The 24,329-nt window shown below is 38.1% G+C and overlaps 1 non-coding gene across 1 annotated transcript; it reads right to left on the reverse strand.

The window, feature by feature from the left end:
• Positions 1-22,527: 22,527 nt before the first annotated feature.
• LOC127076992 (small nucleolar RNA R71) lies at positions 22,528-22,634 on the reverse strand. Its single transcript, XR_007786988.1, has one exon. It is a non-coding gene; the product is annotated as a small nucleolar RNA R71 (small nucleolar RNA).
• Between the last annotated feature and the right edge of the window lie 1,695 nt (positions 22,635-24,329).

Genomic DNA, 24,329 nt, shown 5'->3' on the forward strand with positions numbered 1-24,329 from the left:
AGCTCTGATTCTCATTGCAGATGAGATACGTAGGCATAGGATGCGATATCCTAGCGAGCCCGTTTCCCCTATCCCCGAACTACGTCGACTCTGATGTTTGTTTCTGACAAACTACGTAGGCCCAGGATGCGATATCCTGCCGAGTCACCTTCCTCCGTCTTCCTCCGCCTGTTTATTCCAGTGTGTGTGCATTCGTTTTGAGTAGTTTCTTTTAGCAACCTTATTCTATTCCTTTCTGAGCGTGGGTCCCGTCGAGTACGACGGACGTGAGGGGTGCTAATACCTTCCCCTTGCGTAACCGACTCCCGATCCTTGTAATCTCCGGTCGTAAGACCATTTCCTTTCCAGGTTTACTTCGAGCGTTTCCTTTCCCTCCTTTGGGATAAATAACGCACGGTGGCGTCTCTGTTTGTTTGTTTTTCCCGCCGGTTGTTTTTCGCGGATGCGACACAAAAAATACCAAAAAATTATTGTTGACTTGTAATTTTCATTTCTTTTCTGTTTTGGCATTGATTGATGATGACTTGATTCACATTTGATCAATTGGATTTGATACTTGTTTTCTTTTCCATTCCCTTTCATCTTCATCCCATTCTTTTCATCATTGGCCAATGAGTTAAAGTCTTATGGTTAGTCTTGACAAATGAGAGGTTTAACCTTCTTTGATCCAAACCAAAATTAACTTGATCCATGATCAAGTGAGTTGTTTTGTGTCCAAGATAGGTTGCTTCTTGGTCAAGCAAAAAACCTAAAGTCAATACAAGGCCCTTCCCTTTTTGTTTTGGCATGGCAGGTTTATGGAGCTTGGCTTACTAGTCATGATCTCTAACTTGTGTTATTTGCCTATAGTTTTATTGTCCGGCCTCAGATAGGTGTGACTACTACATTAGTCCACTTACGATTGCCTAACATAGCGCTACATGGTCTTATGACAAGCTAACATAACTTCACTAATTACTAACTTTAATTTGAGCATTTAATTTCTTGCCATTTACTTTTGATGCCATTTATTTCTTTCTCATTATTCATATTGCTTTTCCCTTTGCTCACTTGAGCCCATATTTTATGTTTATGTCATTTTTCTTTTGCTCATTTGATCCCATTATTGTATATAAATATATTGTTATCTTGTGTTTGTTTTTGTGTTTGTTTTGTGTGAACCAAATGCAAAAGGAGAAAGGACTTAGAATTAGGACTTACCTATGATTAAAGGAGTTCAAGAGTAACTAGGCCTCATGCCTTTAGAATGCTAAATTTGTTGAAGAGCAACTAGGCCTCATCCCTTTAGAATGCTAAATTTCAAAGTCGACTTCAAAGGACTTATCATCCAAACTTATTCTTTGTCCATTCCCCTTATTGTGTTGTGAACTTTTTGATGCTTGCTTTTGTGTGATAGGGATCCCACCTTGAGATTGTGAAAGGAGGACCATTGTCATGAGAAGCCAAGTTTAGAGACAAGCCATATGGAGATCCTAGGAGCTTGAATCCAAATTATGTGATTGCTTGTTTGTTTGCTAAGTCCAAAGGAAAGGAGAATCTTAAATCATCTCTATGATTCCAAGAAAAGGAACTCCAAGGGTTTATCTTTCTCCTCTGATCTTTGTATGCTTTAGGACTAGCCCTTCTCTTCTTCTCCTCGCTCCAACCAAGCCAAAAATCTTTTTTTCCAAACTTTGACTTTGTTTCAAAATTAGAAACCTAGGTCTTATGCCTTTGACTTTTCAAAACTATTTTCATAAATACTCATTGTGAATAAATCTTAATCCAACTTTGACTTCATTTTGTAAATAAATCTAACTTGTAAATATAACTCACTTCAAGTTGTTCTTGTGGTTCCAATGAACACTTTGTTAAAACTTTTTTCATAAACATTAGTCATAGGTTTGAGTTATCATAGTGGTTGATGTAAATCTCACCTCATCCTTAGTGTTGGATTATAATTCTTCCATGCTTATTATAGGATTAACCCCTCACTAGTATGTTGAAGCCTTCCTCACACAGTGGGTTGTTGGTTTAGGTTGAGTTTTCTCCCTTTGATAACAAAAGACCTTAAGGCTTTTGGTCAAATCCATTCACCAATTTTTAACATTTCTACCCCGAACTACGAGGTTTTGATCCTCCTTTGTGATGGTACGTAGGCAATGGGTTCATCCATTCAAACAACAAAATTTGTAAATATAATATATTCTTTTCTCATCCCCCCAATCTTTTGCACAAATATTTTTTCACAAATACCAACCTACATCACATATTTGCAAAAAGGGTTCCCTTAGAGTACTAAGGATGTTTTGGGTGCGTAAAACCTTCCCATTTCATAACCAATTGATGACTATTGATGACTGAAGTCCATGAGGGTTCATTTGGTACTCATTCCAACGGACATGCTATGGCGAAGAAGATGTTAAGAGCAGGCTAATATTGGCTGATAATGGAGTCTGACTGCTGCAAATATGTGAAGAAATACCACAAGTGTCAGATTTATGCGGATAAGATTCATATTCCCCCGACACTTATGAATTTTATTTCCTCACCATGGCCTTTCTCCATGTGGGGAATCGACATGATTGGCATGATTGAACCTAAGTGTAACACCTCAAAATTTGCCCTCCTTTCTTGGGACTGGCTTAGCATATTGCATTTCATTTTTTAGGACATTAGGCATTTGCATATTGCATATCATGTGAAAAGAAATAAGTCATCCTCCTAAGTCTTTCTCAGAAGATAGAGAGGTAAAGAGATTCAAGCCTGAGGGTCTCATGAATTGATCACTAACCATCTGAGGGTTTTGTGCTCCAATTAGGGTTTTCTTGGTCCTTCAAAAGGTTGAGCATTATCTTGTTTACAAGGATACATCATCATCATCATGGTTATGTCATCCTCAAGGGGCTCATTGTTCATGCTCAGATTCTTTGGGATTAGGGTTTTGACCTCTGGTCAACCCTAATCAGTGCCATTCTACCAGTCAGGGTTTTTCAAGGAGATGAGGTTATTTGCTTGGATGAGGATCATATTATTATTATGTGAAGCTTACAAGAGCTAGGGTTTCATTTTGGAGCCAATTCCTCAAGTGGTTGAGGCTCAAGCTGATCAGAGCACTTCTAAGTCATCTGTCAACCAGAAAGTCAACAGAAAGTCAAATGAGGGCTAGGAGGTGGAGAAATGAGTTTCAACATCTCATTCATGTCCCAAAGGAGTTCATTCATCATGTCAAATGTATATCTTGAAGAATTTGAGGTCAGTGCAAAAGTTTCCAAAAATGGAAAGTGACCTGTAATTGAAAGTTTCCAAAAATGGAAAGTTTTTGGTTCAAATTCAACTTGATCTTACATCATCAAATAAGCTTCAAATGAAATTTTGTCCAACATGAAAGTTGAATATCTTCCTCTCCCATTTCCAAAAAGTCCAAGATCATGAATTTATGATGAATGGTTGAGGAGATATGATCAAATCATTGCTAAGTGTGCTTAAAACATCAAAAGGCCATAACTTTTGACTCATAACTCCAAATTGAGTGCTCCTTTTTGCATAATTCTTCTCATGACATGAACTTTCCAAGTCATTCATCACATTGCATGAAATTTCATCATATGATCATTGGTGCATACATGTGATTTTTGGAGGGAAAATCATGAATTCAAAATTGGTGCATCAGATGAGCTTTTTAACCATTCCAACATGTTCATAATATGATTTTAAGTGAAAATGCATGGCCATTTGTTACTGTTCACGTAGGATTGCAGGCATGGGGTGAAAAAACCAATTTTTGCATAACACCTTATTTCTCACTAATCTCCAATTAACCAAAGCTTAATTAATTTTTCAGCATGATTAGGCAAGCATATAAATAGCTAATCATAACAGAATTGTTCATAATCTCAAATTCTAGATCTAGATCTCATTTTCCCTCCAAATTTTCTCTTCTTCCAAATTCAAAAATTCTTCAAAGAACACTTGATTTTTATTGCATATTCTGCTTTCTTGATCCTCAATTAGTAGAATTCAAGCCATTGATTGAAGAAATTGGTGAAGAATCAAGCAATTCCACACATGAACATGAACATGGAGTTTTGAAGATCTAGCTAGATCCAAGCCATTCCAAGAGTTGATTTGTGCTTCAGAGGTGATAACAAGGTTGATATAAGAGATTTGGATGCTGCTAGACACTTGAATCCACCACTGCCATTGTTGGAGCTTCAAGAGGTCAAATTTTCGCATCTCTTAATTCTCCATTTTATTGCCATAGACTTGTAGGTCTTTACTTCCTGATTATCCTGATCTAAATTTCACGTGATTTGGTTGAATATTGGTTGAGTTATGGCAAATTAAAGTTTTGTATGTCAATATGTTTTCCTTCGATTCTCATTGTCCATGGCTTATTATGATTAATTGAGACTTGATCTGTAATGTACATTGCATAAGCTTTCAAATGATATAATTATTTTGGAAAACTGCAAAAAAAAAATGAACGTCACTATTCACCACCGTCTTCATGAAGAAGGCAGTGGTTTCCACCGTGCATGTACAGTAAGCGCCGCCCTCTGGTTTTATGTTAGGGCTTGGTCCAGTCAGTTGCCATGCGTGCGTCCAGTGGCAGAGCGATAGGCTCTCACGCGTTTGATCGTGCCACATGTGCTTGGACTTGGTGAGGTGGACGCCAGCGAGTTTAACGAAACTCCGCGTTTTGATGCGCCTTGGATCCACACGTCCTGGGTTCGATTCCAGGCTATTCCACATTTTCAAATTGCCTTCACATTTATTTTTTCCCTCCATGTCAATATATGTTTTGTCCATTAATTCAAATATTTTTTATGCCAACTTTGAAAAATCATATCAATTTGAAAAATGATCCAATTAATTCCAGGTTTTTTGCTACATGATCCTTGAGATGTCTAGAATTTTATGGTGGTAATTTCATGATTTTATCATTTCTGGAAATTAAATTGTGTTGAATTGATTGAACATGTACACAATTATGCCATGCTTCATTCATCTCATTGTGAAATGCTCATACATGATCCAATTGCCATGAAATTTTGCATGATGATTCTTAACATGTTGATGGATTTGTGTGATTTTATTTGGCATTTTTTGCTATTTCCTTCCCTGTTTTGGACACATGGACTTGTGGTGTGACAATGTGTGTCACACAATTGGATGTCTTGGTTGTGCATTTTATTTCTAGGTCATTTGAGTTCTGTTGATCCTGATTTTTGGCATGGTGATTGTGTTAGACATGTTATATGCTCATGAAAATTTCTAGAATTGTTTGAGTCATTTCTGTTTTAATATAGAATTTTGATTCTTGATGATCAATTGCATGCTTTGAAATTGCCTTTGCCTTCTCTTGCTCACTACATGACTTTGCTTAATGATTTTGATTTGGTCCTTTTTAGGACATGTTCTTGAGTGAATGTAGTTGCTTCATGTTGAATGTTAAGTTCTGTTTTGACTTTTTGATTCACTTTTGACCCTAGGCTTTGCCCTAGGGGTTTGAACTCACATTTGAGCTGTGTATTTCAGGATCAAGCATCCAATCTCCATGGTTGATGGTGCCTCATCACTTGAGCTTTGATATTTGCTTTGCTTGCTAACATTTGATTGTGTTGTAGGTCCTTGGGTGGGCTCACTTGAGTTGCATTTGACTTGTTTGTTGTGTATATTGGAAATCACTATTGTTTGTCTGTTGACTGTTTGTCTGAATACTATACTGATTGTTTGGTTGTTTACACAGGTGCTTTAGCCGCTTTAACTCATTGTTTGAGTTGCTTTGCTTTGCTTGTGGTTGGCATACCACTTAGGTAACTTCCTTAACTCCATGTAGTCTGGAAGACCTGTCATGTTATTTTGGCAAGCACCTGTCTGAAGCCCTCCTTAAGAGGCAATGTTTGTGCTTGTTTATCTTTGTGCCTTGTACATGTAAAGACCTCCTAAGTGAAGAGGCATTGGCAGATAGAAGGGATGTGCAATCCATCCCCTGCTATTCAGTTGAGTCATTCATCTTGCTTGCACTACGTGCTGAGGCATTTGAATAAACACCCAAAATCTTGTATATAGAGTCAGTCATTGTGGAATAGAGTCCCACATTCTGGACTCCCACACCTTCATTGATTGAAGCTCACCCAGGCCCGGGTTAAGAGCTATGAGGTCTTACCCTCATTACCTTTTCATCTGCTTCACCCTAACTCTCAATGTTAGGGTTAAGAGCTCAAAACACCCATAACAGAACCGGCTTGTTTGTCGAGGTTGATTTGACCCCTTGACTAAAGCCCAGCCTTGTATGAGCCACTTGTTTGCATATAGTGTGTGTGCTTGCTCTCCTGTGCTTGTGTTTGCTTACTTGATGTTTAGGCTAGCTTGCTTCCTGTGCGAGTTAGGTTATGTTAGATACCTCAACCTAGGACTATTGTGGATTGCATGACAACTTTTAGGCTCGAGTCAGTCTCCCTTTTAGTTGTTATTTCCCGGTCTCTGGTTTAGGAGAAAGTTTCTCCCCTGTTAAGGGGAACTACGTCGCCCTGATCCTCATACCAGATGAGGTACGTAGGCAGGAGGTCGTGCGAGATCTCTCCGGGCACCCTTTTTCTTTTTCAACCTTTTGTGTGTGTTTTGCTTGACAGCTATTTGGTCAGAGTTCCCGACTCCCTTCTAGTCTGTGTGTTCACCCTTTTTCTTTTTCAACCCTTGTGTGTGTGTGGAGTTTGACGTAAGCCCAGCGATTGGCAGTCGGTTTCCTGTTTGTGTTTGTTTGTTCGGAGTCTGACGTAAGTCCAGCGATTGGCAGTCGGTTTCCTGTTTGTGTTCTGTTTGGCGTGCGTTAGCCGAACTACGGTAGCTCTGATTCTCATTCTAGATGAGATACGTAGGCATAGGATGCGATATCCTATCGAGCCCGTTTCCCATTTCCCCCGAACTACGTCGACTCTGATGTTTGTTTCTGACAAACTACGTAGGCCCAGGATGCGATATCCTGCCGAGTCCTCTTCCTCCATCCTCTTCCTCCTGTTTATTCCAGTGTGTGTGCATTCTTGGAGCAGTTATTTAGCAACCTTATTCTATTCTTTTGAGCGTGGATCTCGTCGAGTACGACGGACGTGAGGGGTGCTAATACCTTCCCCTTGCGTAACCGACTCCCGATCCTTGCAATCTCCGGTCGTAAGACCATTTCCTTTCCAGGTTTACTTCGAGCGTTTCCTTTCCCTCCTTTGGGATAAATAACGCACGGTGGCGGCTCTGTTTGTTTGTTTTTCCCGCCGGTTGTTTTTCGCGGATGCGACACTAAGGCGTCAAACGGTCACCGTTTTATTCTCGTAGCAATTGATTACTTCACCAAGTGGGTTGAAGCGGCATCGTATGCAAATGTGACCAGGAAGGTGGTTTTGAAGTTTATCAAGAACCAACTTGTATGCCGATATCGTGTGCCAGACAAGATCATCACTGATAATGGATCTAACTTGAACAATAAGATGATGAAAGAGTTTTGTAGAGAGTTCAAGATTGCACATCATAATTCTTCTCCCTATAGACCCAAGATGAATGGGGCTTTCGAAGCTGCTAACAAGAACATTAAGAAGATTATTCAGAAGATGGATGTTACATACAAAGATTGGCATGAGATGCTGTCATTTGCTTTGCATGGTTATCGTACATCTGTCCGCACTTCAACAGGGGCAACCCCTTTCTCTCTTGTGTATGGCATGGAGGTTGTGCTCCCTGTAGAGGTTGAGATCCCATCAATGAGAGTCTTGATGGAAGCCAAGTTGACTGAGACTGAGTGGGTTCAGAGTCGTTATGACCAGCTGAATTTGATTAAAGAGAAGAGATTAACTGCCATGTGCCATGGTCCGTTATATCAATAGAGGATGAAGAAAGCCTTTGACAAGAAGGTCAAGCCTCGTGTGTTCCGAGAAGGTGACCTCGTGCTCAAGAAAGTCTTGTCTTTCGCGCCCGATTCCAGGGGCAAGTGGACTCCAAACTATGAAGGTTCATACGTTGTTAAGAGAGCCTTTTCAGGAGGTGCTTTGTTGCTTACAACTATGGATGGGGAGGGTTTCACTCGTCCTGTGAATTTGGATGCAGTCAAAAAAAACTTCGCCTAAAATAAAAACAGAATAGCTCGCTAAGTTGAAAACCCGAAAGGGTGGCTTAGGCAAAAATGAGCGTCTCGGTGGATTGAAAACCCGAAAGGGCGATCCAGGAAAAAGTTAGAGACATAAAAAAATGATGAATATATATCCCACTAGATTGAGTACCTCACCCTGGGGCAATCTAGGCAAAAATTAGGGATTTGGCAAGTAACTGCATCCTGATAAGACTTTGTTCTACAACTGTCATCTGTCAAAGATTCTCGCTCAGCCATCATCAACTGAAGTTTTGAATACAGTGGATTCAAATTTGGTGGAGAAATGGTCATTATGTTCAATGTAGCCCTTTTTTCCATGTATATCACCAATTTCAGATTTGTAAAGATCCGTGGAGTCTCGCCATTTGCTGACTAACATCCACAATGACTGAAAGGATAATTAGGATGTCCTCAATGCTTTCCCAAGGATAGTATGATCACCAAAAGGTGAGACATTTGTTCATATTCTGGCATGTTTATATCCTCTTCACCAGCTTTCAAGTTGTCTCCCCAGCAAGCGCTGAAAAAGTCATCAGCTTCCCAGGGGGTCTGGTATGAGAAGCCCTATTTGATGGCAGTAGATTGATCTATCTTGTTGGACTGCTTTCTCCTAGCAGAATTTATGGGTGTTCCCGGTTAGTTTGTTTGTGCAAGCATGCTTGTTTCCTCCCGCGGAGTCTTAAGCAACCCGTGATCGTTTGTATGGGTGATTTAGGGATGATCCCTTCTGTTCCAGTTCTTGCCTTGATCTTTCAGAGACGTGTATCCCTCTATGTCAGGCACTAGCATTTGTGTTTTATCAATTATATGGTTGTCATCCCTTATGTGGATTAACCTAAAATCCCTAATAGATTGATACAAGTTGATATGTTGTTCTACTCACGAGGAAGTTCATCTTTCCCCAGTATGAGTAGAAGTTCCCGGTGGAATAAGCATGTGTTCCCTGCAGGGCTATCTTTCTAGATAATTGTCTCCTCAGCAGGAAGTTGCCTAGAGCAATTGGTGAAGGGTTTGTCTCCCTTTTCATCCCCAGCATGTCGTTTGTTGACAAAGGATTCATTTCTGATTTCCTCAGCCAGGGTAGTTCCTTTGAGAACATTTGCAGCTTGTCCCTAGTAGGGTTGTTTGATCCGAGTTTGATGATTTGTATCCCCTCTGAGTCTGGAGATTCCTTCTAGCGTTGAAAGTTGATGTGGAAGATGTGTTTGTTTACTTCCCCAAGTGGAGAAAATTGCTCTTTCTCCCCTTAGCAGAGTTTCCTCTCCAGCAGATAGAAGGGAGTGTTTTGACTGATATGTATCTGGTTGGTGGTTGTTCCCCACGGAGTTTCACCTCATTCCTTGAAAAGTTCCCCAGTAGAGTTTCTTCTACGACGGATCTTATTGATATTCAGCAACCTGTCCCCGAGAGAGTTGATGGAATCTCCCGGGTAGATCTTCTGCGTCTTCCTTATGTCAGGATTGTTTGCCCTTGGAGACTCCTCTTGTGTAGAATGTTGTTTCTTGCAGTTGGAAGCTGTGACTTTGCCTATTCCCATCTGTGATTGACGTCTTCCCGTGATTATTTTTCTTCCAGAGATAATCCCTGCCAGAGTTGAGTTCTCTGTTTTTCTCTTCCTTCGTAACTCCTGAATACATCTTCTTTGTATCCTTAGTGAGTGTAGCTTTGGGATAGGGTTTGATATCCCTGATGATTTATTTTCATCCTGCTCGGGTTGTTCCCAAACTGAGTTCTCCAGTAGGCTTTGCCCTTCTTGTTGAGATGTTGTGTCGGGTGTCCGTTCGTGATTCTTGGACTTGTTTGTGTTAGATATGTCTGTTTGTCAGCATTAATCATACACAAATCATGCATATACATGCATAATCATAGCATTCAGATATTCATGTTGCATTCTTTGCCATATATCTTTGCTTGTTATCTGCTGCTATTGGTGAAATATTCTTTCCCAAGCAGATGTTTGTGTCTGATCTCTCCATATAGAGTCAGCCCCATAAGCAGAAAGTGTCTATTCTTTCCTTCATTATTCCCCACTGAGTTATGTCCTCATGGATGATTATTGTTTCAGTTTCCTCCCCAAGTGTGTACCGGGATGGAATTACTCCCCTGAGTTATATCCTCATTGGGTTGAGTCGTGTTTGATTGTGTCTTTCTACTTTGTTCCTGGATTGACTTTCCTTCTTGTTATCCCCTGCTTTCCCTTGTGGTTCAGTTGTTCAATTGCTCAGTAACCAGTAATTGTTCATCCTTTCCCCAGCGGATTTTATGGCCTTCTACCCAGTAACCGGTAGTTGTAAGTCCTGTTTCTGTGGTTTTCTACCCAGTAACCGGTAGATGTAATCCCCTCTTTGTTGGTTATCTTTACCCAGTAATCGGTATTGATATTCCTCCGTTTTCGAGTATATCACCTAGTAACCGGTGATATATCTCTGGGATAATTGCTTCTGTCAGGAAAGTTATCCCTTGCGAGTCATTTTTTGATTCACCCTTGTTTGGTAATGATTGTTTCTCCTTCTGATTGGTTATCATTTTATACCCAGTAGCCGGTATCCCAATGTCTTTTCTTTGCGGTCGATTTATCCTTCATTAACCCAGTAACCGGTTGTGGATAATCTTCCATGCGAGTATGTTATCTACGTTATGACGGTAATAGATAACATATCTCATGCGCTCTTCAGTAGAAGTCTTTTTCTTCCCAAGTCGAGTAAGATTCGTATTTCCTTGTGGAATCGAATGCCCATCCTGTAAATCGAGTTTGCTTTTTCAACCCTCCTTTTGGATGATGGGTGTCTTGGATATGTTCCCAATTCATGCCTGGTTGGTCACCTATTATATGCCCAGTAACCGGTATCCCTGGTGTTCCTTCCTTCGGCTCCCTATTATGACTTTATATCCCCTGTGGAGTCAGATTTTCCTGAGTTGAGATGTGCCTTCGGGTCCTCCTCAGATGTTTCGGATGATTGATATCTCTCACCCTTATACCGGTCTTATATATTCTTTCTCCCTGAGCGTGTTGTTCTCTCACCCAGTAACCGGTGCTTTGATAACATGTCTCACTTTGAGTTTATTACCCAGTAACCGATAATATCTCGTTGTTTCTTCCTCAGCTGAGTCCTTTGTGGACATCCCTGTTTGAGTCCGGATTTTTATTCGAAGTATCCTTTGCGGATAGTCTTGTTGTATTGGCATTTTCCCCAATACGTGCAATTTTGCGTCAACTCGAGCCTTTCCATTGATTTATTTTCGTGGAATCCCTTCGTGTCTCCCAGCAAGTTTTCAAGTTGTGGCCTGCTCACGCATTTTTACCTTTATTTCCCTAGAGTCTCTGTCTCCTTAGTGAGTATGTTAGTCCTATTGGATTTTTCAGTTTCTCCTGATTTCTTTTCCTTTGTGGCAATTATTCACCATGAAGATTTTATTTTTGCCTGCATACATTTGCATCATGAGGTCTCTTAAGGACCAAAATTCGTATCTTTGTTATTATTTAAGCCTATTCTACCTCGTCGAGATGAAGATTTTAACCTTCATATCTCCGGCTAGAATGAACTTAAATAGGGGCATCTGTAAGACCCTAATTTTGACCGTAAGATCCACCATGGCATCATGTTATTGCACAAGTACATTGCCTCAAGGATCATAACATGTTTGGCTCCTTAACCCTAGGGTTGGGACTTGTGTGAGTGGTTTGAGACCACCAAGCATGCTTGTATTGTATATTATTACTTTTCTTATTCGTTTACTAACCAAAAGCACAAAAATATGTCACTAACTCTTTTTGTTTTGAAGCTCAAGTGATCATGTGCTCCAATGCTCCTAGGAGGCTCCTAAGCCCAATGCAATGGCTAGATGAAGATGAGGAAAAGCATGACAATGGTCCAAAAAATTTCTAATCATCATATATGTCTCCCAAGTATCTCAATTTTCCAATTTGATCAAGATAACTCAAAGGGCTTGAGGATTGTTTCCCAAGGAAACCCTAATTCAACTATGCTTTGACTGTGCCTTGCCCATGAAGAAACCTCAACCTATGATCAAATTTAATCAAGGGAAGTTATTTAATTAATTATATTATGCATATATGAGACTTTGTGAGGCCCCTCAATCATTTATTCATCAAGATTGGAAGTTTGGCCTTGAGAAGTTGACCAATCAAGTCATCTGACTAAACTGAGGATAATTGAGATATAACTTTTAATATATTTGTCAAATGAAGATGACCCCAGGAGAATAAAATGTTCTTAAGAACCATGTGAGCAACTTTCATGTTCATCAAAAATCCATTTTAAACTTGGAAGGTCATCATTCATTTCAAAACATTATAGGTCATTTTGACTGAAACCCTAATTTTAAGTCAACTTACCAAGGACATAACTTCCTTAATTTTTATGATTTCAAGGTGATACCAAATGAATTGGAACGCTTGAGATGTCTACTTAAAATTTTATGTTGGAAAAAATTTCATAATCCTAAAAGAAATACATGTGATAATAGAAAACATTATAGGTCATCTTGGACCTAATTCATTGAATTTGAAAACGTACCCAAATTCAAATGCCCATAACTTTGTCACAAAAAATCCAAATGATGCAAATTTTGAGTCTAAATTGATCATATTGAAAGGATATACAATGTTTGTGTTGGAGGTTTTTTCATTTGAAGCTTTCATCATGAAAACAGAGGGGTTTGAATAGGCTTACTTTTGGTGAAAATTTTCAAAGGTGACTTAAACATGTTTTGTACCTAAATTTTCACAAGCAGTTTTCATTAATTTCCAAATTCCAAATGAATTTTTGCCTAACATGACTTTTGTTCCTTATTTCAAGAGCTTTCCAACCATTACTCACATTACTTTTTTGGACCTACCATTGGTGAGTTTCGAAGAGCTCTTCATTTATGTGCATTTCGGCATTTCATGTTATAACTTGGTATGCAAGCTGATTACACTTCATGTACACGTCGAAATCCATTCCAAATGAACTTAGCAAGATGTTTCACTCATCATTGGGCCTCACATGCGCCTGTACAGGCCCATGCATATCCAATTTCAAATGTCATGCACACGAGGGAAACATGATGCACAGATTTCAACTATAAATAAGCACTCCTTCTCATTCATTCATCAACCATTTGGAGATCTGAAACGCTGCAGCATTGAAACCATAGCCATACCAAAGGAATTTTCCAGAAATTTTTCTCACTTTCAAGCTTGAAATTCAACATCATTAGTTGATTTTCAAATGCTCAATTCCTTAGCCTATCATCTCCACTGCATTCTTAGAGAAAAGAGGAACCAAGATCTTGAAGGTTTCGTGGCTTAAAGAGCTTCAATACATAGGTATACCTTCAAACTTTTTAGATCTAGAACTTTCAATTCAATGTAGTATTCTCTTGTTTGTATGGTTTTCTGAGGTCCTCACACTTGAGGCAAGCCAATGGTGGTTTCAACTTTCCATTTCGTGCACTTTTAGTTTGAACACCATGATCTTCCACTTCACATTTCTCTCAATGTAGGAAGAGTGAGGAAGATCCATGGATATAGTGTTGATCTCCATCACACGAGCTTCAATTTCATGTCCTTACTTTCCATTTTTGTTAAAAAAAAATTCTCTGCAACTGGTGGCCGGAGGTTGTTGGTTCACCGGAGAAGATGGTGGTTTCCACCACCATCACCACGTGTATGCCTTCATGGCCCTTGGATCATGTTTCCACGTTCTAATCTGGACTCTTCATTGCGTTTACTTTATTTAATTCATGTTATCATGTGCTTGACTAGTGTACATGCTACGCCCTCACATCTGGACAGTCCATTGATGCCACGTCAATTAATGAGGTGCATCACGCGGCTGTGGTTTTTTCCATTTAATCCATTTTCTTTTAATTTCAATTAATTCCTTTTATTTTCAAAAATTCATAAAAAATTTATTTGAAGTCATAAAAATATTAGACCAATTCCAAAAAAAATCTTGACAAATCTAGTTTCATATTTTGTTTTTTAATTATTTTTGTGACTTAATTTAATATTTTTTTGTGAATTATTTGATTTTAATAGTTTTAATTCATTTTAAAATACTTTTTGACTTTTGGAAAAACCAAAAATATTTTCCTAGCATTTATGGATCATGATAAGTCAATGAAAAATAGTCTCATCAATTTCTTATTTGATTTGAGATTTATTTTAGATTTTAATCCATTTTGTGCTATTTTTTATTGTTTTTAATTGTTTTTAAATACTTTCTGATTTCCAAAATTGTTGAGAAAATTAGTCAAAGCTTATTTGACTATGTTAGATCTATGAGAATTTAATTGGACTTGTTGAAGTTGATTTGAATTGAATTTGAGGTTTGACCTTATTTGATTATTTTTTATTTGCATTTTATTTTAATTCAAAAAATACCAAAAAATTATTGTTGACTTGTTGACTTGTAATTTTCATTTCTTTTCTATTTTGGCATTGATTGATGATTACTTGATTCACATGTGATCAATTGGATTTGATACTTGTTTTCTTTTCCATTCCCTTTCATCTTCATCCCATTCTTTTCATCATTGGCCAATGAGTTAAAGTCTTATGGTTAGTCTTGACAAATGAGAGGTTTAACCTTCTTTGATCCAAACCAAACTCGACTTGATCCATGATCAAGTGAGTTGTTTTGTGTCCAAGATAGGTTGCTTCTTGGTCAAGCAAAAAACCTAAAGTCAATACAAGGCCCTTCCCCTTTTGTTTTGGCATGGCAGGTTTATGGAGCTTGGCTTACTAGTTATGATCTCTAACTTGCGTTATTTGCCTATAGTTTTATTGACCGGCCTCAGATAGGTGTGACTACTACATTAGTCCACTTACGATTGCTTAACATAGCGCTACATTGTCTTATGAGAAGCTAACATAACTTCACTAATTACTAACTTTAATTTAAGCATTTAATTTCTTGTCATTTACTTTTAATGCCATTTATTTCTTGCTCATTATTCATATTGCTTTTCCCTTTGCTCACTTGAGCCCATATTTTATGTTTATGTCATTTTTCTTTTGCTCATTTGAGCCCATTATTGTATATAAATATATTGTTATCTTGTGTTTGTTTTTGTGTTTGTTTTGTGTGAACCAAATGCAAAAGGAGAAAGGACTTAGAATTAGGACTTACCTATGCTTAAAGGAGTTCAAGAGCAACTAGGCATCATGCCTTTGGAATGCTAAATTTGTTGAAGATAAACTAGGCCTCATGCCTTTAAAATGCTAAATTTCAAAGTTGACTTCAAAGGACTTCTCATTCAAACTTATTCTTTGTCCATTCCCCTTATTGTGTTGTGAACTTTTTGATGCTTGCTTTTGTGTGATAGGGATCCCACCTTGAGATTGTGAAAGGAGGACCATTGTCATGAGAAGACAAGTTTAGAGACAAGCCATATGGAGATTGTAAGACCCCAATTTTGATCCTAAGATCCCTCATGGCATCATAACATTGCATTTGCATTGCCTCAAGGATCATAAGCATCTTGGCTCCTTACCTTTGGGTGGGGTCTCTTGTGAGTGGTTTGAGATCGCCAAGCATACTTGAATTGTATATTATTTCTTTTCTTATTTTATTATACTTACCAAAAGCACAAAAACATGTCACTAACATCTCTTATTTGTAGCCTGAGCAGTCACGAGGTCTAAAGCTTCTAGGAGATCCTATGAGCATTGATATGGCCAAGAGAAGATGAAAGCAAGCATGGAAATGGTTCCCAAAGCTCTCATCAATCAAATGTGCCTCCCAAGTATCTCAATTCATCATTTTGATCAAAGCAAATCAAAGGGTTTGAGGTTTGCTTCCCAAGGAAACCCTAATTCATCTGTTCATCAACTGTGCCTTGCTCATGAAGCAATCTCAACCCATGGTCAAATGCAATCAAGGGAAGTCCTTTAATTCATAATTTCATGCATATTTGAACTTACTTGAGTATCCTCAATCATCAATTCATCAAGACATGGGTTTTGGACTTGGGAAGTTGATCAGTCAATTCATCTAACTATTTTGGAATACACTAAGACCTAACGTTTTATGTGTTTGTCAAATGGAGATGACCCCAAGAGAAAATATGTTGTTAAGGACTATATGAACAACTTTCATGTTTATCAAAAATTGATTGGAATCTTGGAAGGTCATCATCCATCCCAAGACATTATAGGTCATTTTGACTGAAACCCTAATATTAGGTCAACTTCCCAAGGACATAACTCCTTCTTTTTTCATGATTTTGAGGTGAGATCAAATTCATTGGAAATATTAAGATGTTTACTTCAAATGTTATGTTGAGAAAAATTTCAAAATTTCAAAATAAATGCATTTGATAATGCAAAACATTATAGGTCACTTTGGACTAAATGCATTGAAATGTGAAAAAGTCCAACTTCAAGTGCCCATAACTTCTTCATAAAAAATACAAATGATGAAAAATTTAAGTTCAAATTTATTTCTTTGAAAAGATCTACAACTTTAATGTTGAAGATTTTGTCATTTGGAGCTTGCATCATTGAGACAGAAGGGCTTGAACTTTGGCCAATTTTGAAAATCTCACATATGCCTGTTTTGCACCCCACACTTCAAGTCCATTTTTCACTAATTTCCAAGGCCCAAATGGAGTTTTGATCAACATAACAATTGATCCTTATGCAATAAGCTCTCCAACCATTACTCATGAGGTGGTGTTCCCATTTTTAATATGGCATTTTCGAAGACTTGAATGTTATAGTGCATTTTTTGAACTTGTTCCTCTTGATCTCACCTTTCCAAAGAGCTAAAATTCACGCATTTTGGATGAGAACTGCATAGGCTGCGCATGGCTTAAACAGGCTGATATCATTTGGCATGGATCAATCTTCAAGTGACAATGCACATGTACCTTGCAATCCAATCCATCTTTAAAGCATCTGATCATTCATTTGGACTTTCAAACCATCATTCCATGGGCCTATGCGCACCCATGCACCATGCTTTCATCATTTTGCCAAAATAGGAAAGTGAAAAGAGTGTGCAAATATCACATGGATTTGGCTATATATACAGCTGCATTTGCTCAGAAATCACACACACCTTGCACCAGCTTTGAATCCCCATTGAAAACCCTTCACACTAAGAGGATAACCCTGATAAATTCATTTGAATTTGAGCTTGAATCTCCACTATTTTGGAATTCAATTCTCCAGGAATCCATTGCTTCTAAGCCTTTCCATTCCTCTCCTGCAAGCAATTGAAGTGAAGCCAAGCACGATTTAGATCAAGATCTAGCAAGCTCAGACCTCCATTGAAGGTAATTTGCAGAAATTTTAAACTCTTTGATTCTCTTTGATTCTTGCTCAATTCCATTGATTATTGAGTTGTTTGATGTTCTACCAATGTAGGCAAGAAGATTGAGTTGCTTTAAGGCCAAACCGAAGCAACTCAAATCATGAACCTCATTTTTTAACTCAGATGTATTCTCTTTAAAATCATGTCCCTGTTTGGAATTTTGGTGATGGTTCATGTTGCCCAGTCCGGTGAAGCTCACCGGAGAAGACAACCGGAGCTCTGGCTCCGGTGATGATGTGTCTTGAGTTTGAACCGTGTGATCCATGCTCCACGTTTTAATCATAGTTGTTCCTTGTGATTACTCATGTTACAACGCGTTTGACTAAGGTGTACATGGAGCGCGCATTTTGGATCATCAGATCTGCCACCTCAATTAATGAGGGAGATCTGATGGTCCACGTATTTTAGCATTTTCTGAATTTTCATTTAATTCCATTTTCTTCAATAATTCATAATAAACTTAATATTGATCCAAAAAATATGGGACTTTCACCAAAAAATTTCAAATATTTTTCTCTTTCATATTCTGAATTAAAATTATTTTTTGGACAATTATTAATATTTTTCATGAATTAATTGATTTTTCATTTGTTTTTTAATTGATTAAAAATATTTTTAAGTGTCCAAAAATTATGAATTTTTTTCTCCAAGGTCCTTTGACCTTGTTTGACCTATGATAAATCTCATGGCCATTTATTTGGTGTTTTGATGAGATTTTAGGATTTGGACAAAACATATTTGAATTTAATGCATTATTTTATTATTTTTAATTGAATAAATGTCATTTTAATTGTGTTCACCATTTGGATTGACTTAATTGAGTTTCTCATTTGTTGTTGGGCCTTGGTCAAGGTTGATTTGACTTTGTCAAGTTAATATTATTGGATTTAGGGAATTGATGGAATGTACATTCCATCTCCCAAAATGAATGAATAATATTAATTTGGTAAAGGTCCTCCTTTGACCAATTTGTGATCTCATTCATCCCTTTCCCTCTTCATCTAATTCCCCTTCTTCATCCATTCATTTCCATTGGCCAATGATATCTCAAAATCCTAATGCTAGTTGATTGAAAGATTGACATGAGTATGGATGAGATTAGGCCACACCTTTGCATATTTTTTGTGTGTGGTATGTTTAATGAGCATAGTTCTTAATACTATGTCTCCAACATGCATTAACACCAAAAGTCTATTGCCCGGCCTTAAATAGTTGTGACTTCTACATAAGTCCAATTACGATTGCTTAACATAGCGCTAAATTTGTGACACAAAAGGCATAAGCATTCTAGTTAGTGAGATTGTAAGTCTCCCCTCTTCCATGGTATTGTGTGGAAACTTGGCCTTCTTTCCTTCCTTTGGAAGATGTTTTGGTTCAAGGATCTATGCTTGTGGCAAGTGGGTTGAGTGTTCTCCAAAGAATGTCTGGAAATCAAAAAGCAAAACAAAACTAACTATTAACTTTTAGTTGCAAACTTTTACTTTTAATGCAATTTATTTTTAGTATTCTATTACCATTTGTCATTATGCATATCATTCTAATTGTTTATGTTAATGTAATTTTCACTTTGTCCACTTGGACCATATTGTGTGATATACTTTATTGCCTTGTTTGCTTGTTTGGTCCTTGACCATGAATACACTTAATAATAATAAAAAACCCTAAAAGACTTTTGAGTGGACTGTTGTTTTGATCTCCCCCAATTGGACTTAGAATTTAGGCAACATTCCTTTGCTAATGGACTTGGCCAATGCCAATTTGTTGAAGAACCAAGAACTTGCAATTTGAATTCATCTGATACATCATTCAAGATCTCTCCAGTTTCATCTGCAAAATAGATCATTGTTAAGATGTTATGTTGAACCTGTGACTTGTGGAATTCATCTGCTACATGGGTTATTTTGAAGAATATCATGAAGTGGATAAGATTGGATGAGGTCATCTTTATTTGATGCCTTTGCTCTTCAAGTTTGATATAATTGTGCATTTGTGTGTTGCTTGATTCTAAAAAGGGTCCAAGGGAATTCTGGGTTTCTATTGACATACTTGTCTATTGGATTGCTCCCATTTGGTCAGATCTTTTCAACTTTAAACTTTTAAATTCTTATGCATAGGGTAGTCTCTTCATCTTCTCCCCATTTATTTAATTTCAAAATCTCTCCCTCCATTTTCAAAACCTTCTTTATGTGAACCACTTTTGTTCTAAACTTTGACCACTTTTGCAAAAGATAGAAACTTTGACCTTATGTCATTGCATTTTCAAACTTATTTTCTTAAATCAAATTTGTGAATAAACTTAACCATACTTGACTTAAACTTTCAAAAAGCCAAAAAAGAACTAACTCATTCAAACCATTTTAGGCCTTTGTGCCTTTCAAACCTAAATTTTGTTAAAACCAACACACTCATTTTGAAATTTATACCACGAACGACGAGGTTTTGATCCCTCATTTTTATGTTGGTACGTAGGCTCATGACTGAAGGTCGTGTCAAACACAAAAATCTAATTAATGAATTCTTTTCTCATCCCCACATTCTATTTGTTTGTAAACATCACTTTGTTCAAAATACAGATGCACATAAAAAGGGCTTCCTAGGAGTACCTAGGACACTTTGGGTGCTAACACCTTCCTTCTGTGTAACCAACCCCATTACCTGTGATCTCTGACTTTTATTAGTTTTTATTTGAAAACTTCTTACTATTTGGGTTTTGTTCGTACTTTTTCCCTTTTCCCTTGGAAACAATAAAAGTGCGGTGGCGACACTTGTTAATTGATCTCTAGCTTGTCAATAGCTTGATGATCATGAATTTCCCGCTACAAACTGATAACGCGAAAACACATCAGATAATTGTCTTGATTTACACTCAAAGATCACACCACTTCAATTAATATCCCGATTATTCCGCAAGTATTTGAGTTGTTTTTGCAGGTATTTAAATCTCCAACCATTAATGAGCAAAATGAAGAAAAGGAAGAAAAAGAAGAAGAAACAGACGAGAAAGCACAGGAAAAAGCAGAAAACCAGAATATGCAAAATTTGTTGATGTGACGACCGTCAGAGATTCATGACGCTCGTCACGACCCAGACTGTGACGACCGTCACAGGCCCATGACGAGCGTCACACGGCCAGAATATGCACTTTGAAACAGTCAATCACAGGCACTCAAACATGCCTAAATTCCCTCCAACAACCTGACTCCCACGGATTCCTCATTCAAACCAAGTCTTCCTTAAATATCTCAACCACCAAGACCTAAAGGAGCACTATATAAAGGACCAAAGGGAGAAAAATTGGGAACACCTACATTTACACTTACGCTCTGCAATTTAGTTTTACAGCTTTCTAGGTTTTTAGTATTTTCTTTTCAGTAACCTTGTTTCCGTTGCCTTAGTTTATTCACCATTCTTTTTAGAATTCCGTTTTTCCCTTTTCCTTCCGTTTTCCAGTTAGTAATAGTAGTAGTTTCCTACACTGGGGAACTACTACACTTTATTTAATTTTAGTAAGAAATCTGTATTAAAGAAGCAAAGCCTACCGACTTGTGGATGACTGCTCAAGTACTCCGAGATTCGCTATACTCTGTTACTTCGATCTCCGGGTTTTTATTGAATTATTATTATTATTGCACAATTATTATTATAATTATGTTTGCCGTAATGTTGAACTATTTATGCTTTGTGTTTGCCTTATTTAACATGTCCAGCTAAATTACCGGTATCGGTATGTAGCAATTTAATTAGATGGGATTTAATAATAACCGGTGAAAACCCTTTTTCTCAAACAATCTTTTAGGCTGAAGTTTTTAATTTAAATTTAATTAACTTTATCACAAAAGCGTGAAAAGCTATTTAATACGGTTTTGCCACGAGAGTGGGAAATTAACTAAGGTGAGATCCAACAATCGCAAGAGTGTGAGGCTCGAGCTGGATAGTAAAAATTAGGCATTGAGTTTAAAAACAGCGAGAGCACTTTAAAAGCAATTAGAACTTATTTATTTTCAAAAAGTAATTTTAACTTCAAATGGGACAGCGAGAGCGTACATTCTGACTTAAAACTATAGGCCGAATCAACAATCACGAGAGTGTGAGATAAAGCTTTTTAAATAAATATTTTCTACTGAGAGAAATTTGGCATTTAAACTATTCACCGGTGACTTATCGAATCCTTGACAATTAATGCGTCGCATACTGATTCCTTCCATCAATTCTTTCTTAAAATCTAAATTTCCCTTAGATTTACTATTCTGCCCCCGAAATTCTACTAATCAATTCCCTTAACTAAACATAGTGACGTTAGTAACACTAGTTTGACCATAGGTCCCTGTGGGATCGATATCTTTTAAAACTAAAGCGATTGGACTGTGCACTTGCAGTCAAGTACCCGATAGACTACATTTTATATATAGTCACGACAAGCATCAAGTTTTTGGCGCCATTGTCGGGGACCTGTTTTAGTCGAATAGTGCGATTCTTTCGTTGCGCGGTATAGACTAAGGTAAAAATAAAAACTAATCTACTCTCCCTTCTTTCCCTGATTGTATGCCAAGTACTCGCTCACAAGGCGATAACTTAGCACCACCAGTTCCTGAATTAGAGCGTTTCTTATACGTGAGACGTCGAATACCCGAATATCAACAAAAGTACGATATTCCCGATATCTTCTCTCCTCCTAAACCAGAAGAAAAACCAAACATGGCTGAAGAAGGACCATAGAATCATCCTCTTAAATTCTACGCTACCCCGTCCCAACAAGAACCTCATAACAGCATTGCTGCCCCCACTATAAATCGAAACAATTTCGAGCTGAAACCCTCACTATTATCAGCCGTCCAACAACATCAACTTGCTGGAAATCCTACGGACGATTCTAACGAACACCTGACCAAGTTTGTGCAGTACACATATACTATAAAGGCGAATGGTGTGTCTCAAGATGCGATAAGACTGCGCCTCTTTCCTTTCTCACTAAGAGACAGAGCTTGGGCTTGGTTTCAATCCTTGTCATCCAACTCCGTTACAACATGGGAAGAACTGAAGAACGTTTTCTTATCCCGATATTTTCCGCCGAGCAAAACTGCTATGCTGAGAGCTCAAATCAACGGATTCAGGCAAAAAGATGTAGAATCTATCTACGAAGCGTGGGAGAGATACAAGGACATGATGAGGATATGTCCATATCACGGTCTCGAAGACTGGGTGATCATTCACACATTTTACAATGGGCTTCTGTATAACACAAGAATTACAATAGACGTTGCCGCGGGCGGTGCACTTATGGACAAGCCATACAACAAAGCCTATCAACTCATTAAAAACATGGCCCAAAACCATTGCCAATGGGGGGTGAACGAACTCCAGTGGAAAAGTCCCAGACTAAGGGTGGAATGTACGAAATCAGTAGCCTTGACCATGTTCATGCAAAGGTAGATTCCCTTGTTCAAAAATTAGATAACTTGACCATACCACCCACAGCCACCGTGGCTGCTGTAACTCCAAACTATGAGTTATGTGGAAACCCTGGACACACTGCACAAGAATGTCAAATATTAGCAGGAGTCCCAACCGATCAAGTGAATTACACACAAGGAAATCCCTATTCGAATACCTACAACCCAGGTTGGAAAAACCATCCTAGTTTCTCGTATAAGAATAACAATGCCCTATATGCACCTGGCCAAGCACCAGCTGTTCCGCCGGGATATCAAAAGAAAGCTAATAATGCTCCTAACATGCCTAGGAAGTCAAATCTAGAATTGATGATGGAAAACTTCATAGCTACCTAAGCTCAGACAAACAAAGACTTCTTAAACCAAAACATACATACTAGCGAGCAACTTAAACAACTAGCGAGCAAAGTAGACGCCTTAGCCACCCACAATTAAATGCTTGAACCACAGATTTCACAAGTGGCTCAACATCAAGTTTTTGGCGCCGTTGCCATGTACCAAAAACCAGATAAAACCTCAACTAAGCAGGTGAATGAACCAAAGGAAACAGAAGATAACACCCAAGAGGCCGAAGAGAAAGATAAGCCTTATGTGCCTCCACCTCCTTATAAACCACCCATTCTGTATCCTCAAAGACTCAAAAATTCTAAAACTGCGAGTCAATTAAGGAAATTTGTTGAACTTCTAAAGCAACTAAACATTACGATACCCTTTACATAAGCCATCACACAAATGCCCTCCTATGCCAAATTTCTTAAGGAAATCCTATCCAATAAGAAAAAGATTGAGGATGACGAAACAGTTACACTTACTGCCGAGTGTAGCGCCATAATCCAGAATAACATGCCTCCCAAACTAAAAGACCCGGGTAGTTTCTCCATATCCTGTGTCATTGGAAAATTCGTCATAGACAAAGCTCTATGCGATCTAGGAGCCAGCATAAGTCTAATGCCCTTAATCATTTGTAAAAGGCTCAGTATGGGAGAATTAAGACCGACCAAGATGTCTGTTCAATTAGCTGACCGCTTAACCAAATATCATGTCGGTATACTAGAGAATGTCCCACTACGTGTAGGACAATTTTACATTCCTACAGATTTCATAATCATGGACATCAAAGAAGATGCCAGTACACCGATCATACTAGGAAGGTCATTCTTGGCTACCGCCGGAGCCATAATAGACGTAAAGAGAGGTAAGTTGACATTCGAAGTTGGAGAGGAAAAGGTTGAATTCATCTTGACCCAATTCTTACAAGCGCCAGCTATAGACGACACCTGCTATCTGCTTGATATCATAGACGAGTGCATGAGAGAGATGGAGATGCAAGAAACCACATACTCTAATATAATGAAAATCCAAAGCCCTTCAATCTTTGAAGACGATAATTGGCATGAACCATACCAAAACGAAAGTCTAAGCGAATGCTTAGAA

This window comes from Lathyrus oleraceus, chromosome 4 (assembly GCF_024323335.1).
Source record: "Lathyrus oleraceus cultivar Zhongwan6 chromosome 4, CAAS_Psat_ZW6_1.0, whole genome shotgun sequence".
Lineage (NCBI taxonomy): Eukaryota > Viridiplantae > Streptophyta > Magnoliopsida > Fabales > Fabaceae > Lathyrus > Lathyrus oleraceus.